The sequence below is a fragment of the Rhineura floridana genome, chromosome 22, assembly GCF_030035675.1.
Source record: "Rhineura floridana isolate rRhiFlo1 chromosome 22, rRhiFlo1.hap2, whole genome shotgun sequence".
Taxonomy (NCBI): Eukaryota; Metazoa; Chordata; class Lepidosauria; order Squamata; family Rhineuridae; genus Rhineura; species Rhineura floridana.
In genome coordinates, this window is record NC_084501.1 from 14,678,169 (window position 1) to 14,680,234 (window position 2,066).

Sequence of the window (2,066 nt, forward strand, 5' to 3'; positions counted from 1 at the left end):
GCCTAGCTAGGACACCTTGAATTCTGACATCGAATCTTGTTCACCTGAATGGAGGCTAGAGAGTGGTGTGGGTGACGCTTTGTAGAAACCTGCAAATTGTGCAAAGGTAGACTTTACATGAATCTCTTCACCCACTTTTGCCACTGACTCTGCCCACCACTGGTCATGTGGCCCCTGGGTAGTTGTCCAGAAGTGAGTGTGGCCCTTGGGGAGGAAATGGATAGCCATCCCTGGAATAAACTCTAGTGGAGTACCTGCAATACTCTGAAAATGCAAAGCTCTCTCCTTCATGCTTTAAGGATACAGTGAGGGAGAAAGCCTTATACTCTATGTCAGCCTTTCCCAACCAGTGTGCCTCCAGATGTTGTTGGACCACAACTCCCATCAGCCTCAGCCAGCATTGCCAATGGTCAGGAAAGATGGGAATTGTGGTCCAACAACATCTGGAGGCACACTGGTTGGGAAAGGCTGCTCTATGTGACACTCGTTGCATATCTGTGTCTCGAACTTTGTTCCAGATCTACCCTGTCACTAAGACAATGGCTTACTGTGGCCCAGCCAGTGCCATCCCATAATTGGCTTCCTCCCTAGCTGTTGGTTTTGGATTTGCAGGTTTCACTGCTTATGGAGGTGGTTTCAGCAGCTATGGAGTTGGTCTCAGCTACAGTGGAGGTTATGACTATGGTTCTGGTGAGCTAGTTAGAGAAATCACAATGATGGGAGAGCTTGGGACCCTTTCTGGGGTCAACCTCCAACCTGTCAACCAGACCCCACCAAATGAGGTAGTGGTTGAGTCACCTCCCTCCATGGTGAACCAGGTTTCTTTTTTTCTTCCAGATGACAGCCCATTTCAGTTGGAGGCAATGCTCCGTGCACCATTGGTGGTTCTGGTTATTGGAGCTATGTCTCTAATTTGCATGGAAGAAGAGGTTGCCTTGTGCTGAACAGTTTTGGGCACCATGGTAGCAACTATTTTTTGGCTGATAAAACCTGAGAAACTTAGAAATAACGGATGACCAGAATTACTGATAGAGATCCATGGGTCTTGGTTCAGAAGAGCTGACTCCAAGGAACCACCTACTGCAGCTGGATCCTCTTCACCCCAACCCTTTGCTTTAAAGACCAGAAGACCATAGTCCTTCTACCTTGAGTGTCTTCATGGACTCTTGTACAACTATTAATGGCATTCCTTTGACCTTTCCAATAAAGCTTATATGCTGCATTCTGAAAACCCACGAGACTGTTATTTGAACCTTTGGCCCCAGTTCCTCATTGCAAAGTTTCTAGAAAGTCAGGTTGCTGAAGCACATTGGAGTGGGGGCTGGCACATTTCACTCATACATCACAAATAATTTACTTCTGGTGTACAAAGAAGCACAAGACTTCCTGTCCTTAAAAGGATATGGTTTCCCTCTTTTTCAATTCTAGGGCTGCCTTTTATTTGTCCTGAAGTGTTATTCATTTAGAGCAGCCTTTCCCAACCAGTGTGCCTCCAGATGATTTTGGACCACAACTCCCATCAGCCTCAGCCAGCATTTCCAATGGTCAGGAAAGATGGGAATTGTGGTCCAACAACATCTGGAGGCACACTGGTTGGGAAAGGCTGATTTAGAGGAACAACTTGCAGCTTCCACTAAGGACCCACCATTCTATAAAGTCTCAGGTTTGGTTTTTCCTCATCCAACTGCAACTATTGTAGGAATGGGTAATGATAATTTGGCCCAGGCAGAGAGACAGGATAGTATGGAGGCAGAATCATGCAGACATACAATGGTCATACACTTTTTGTCTAGTGGCTAATTCTGCTGCATCCTTGCACTGGGATCAATTGAATGACCCTAATCTCAACCAGTTCAGGAGTTTGGAAGTCAGCAGCATTCTAACATGTGGATGGTGAACCGCAGGCCTGGGACTCAAATGTGGCCCTCTAGGCCTCTCTATATGGCCCTGGAGACTTGCCCCAGGACACCCCCCTCCACAATGGACCTGCTTTGCACCCTCCTTGTGTATTTCCGTCTAGGTGGAAGTGTTGTAGAAGTGTGATGATGCCTCTTGTTTACCTGGAC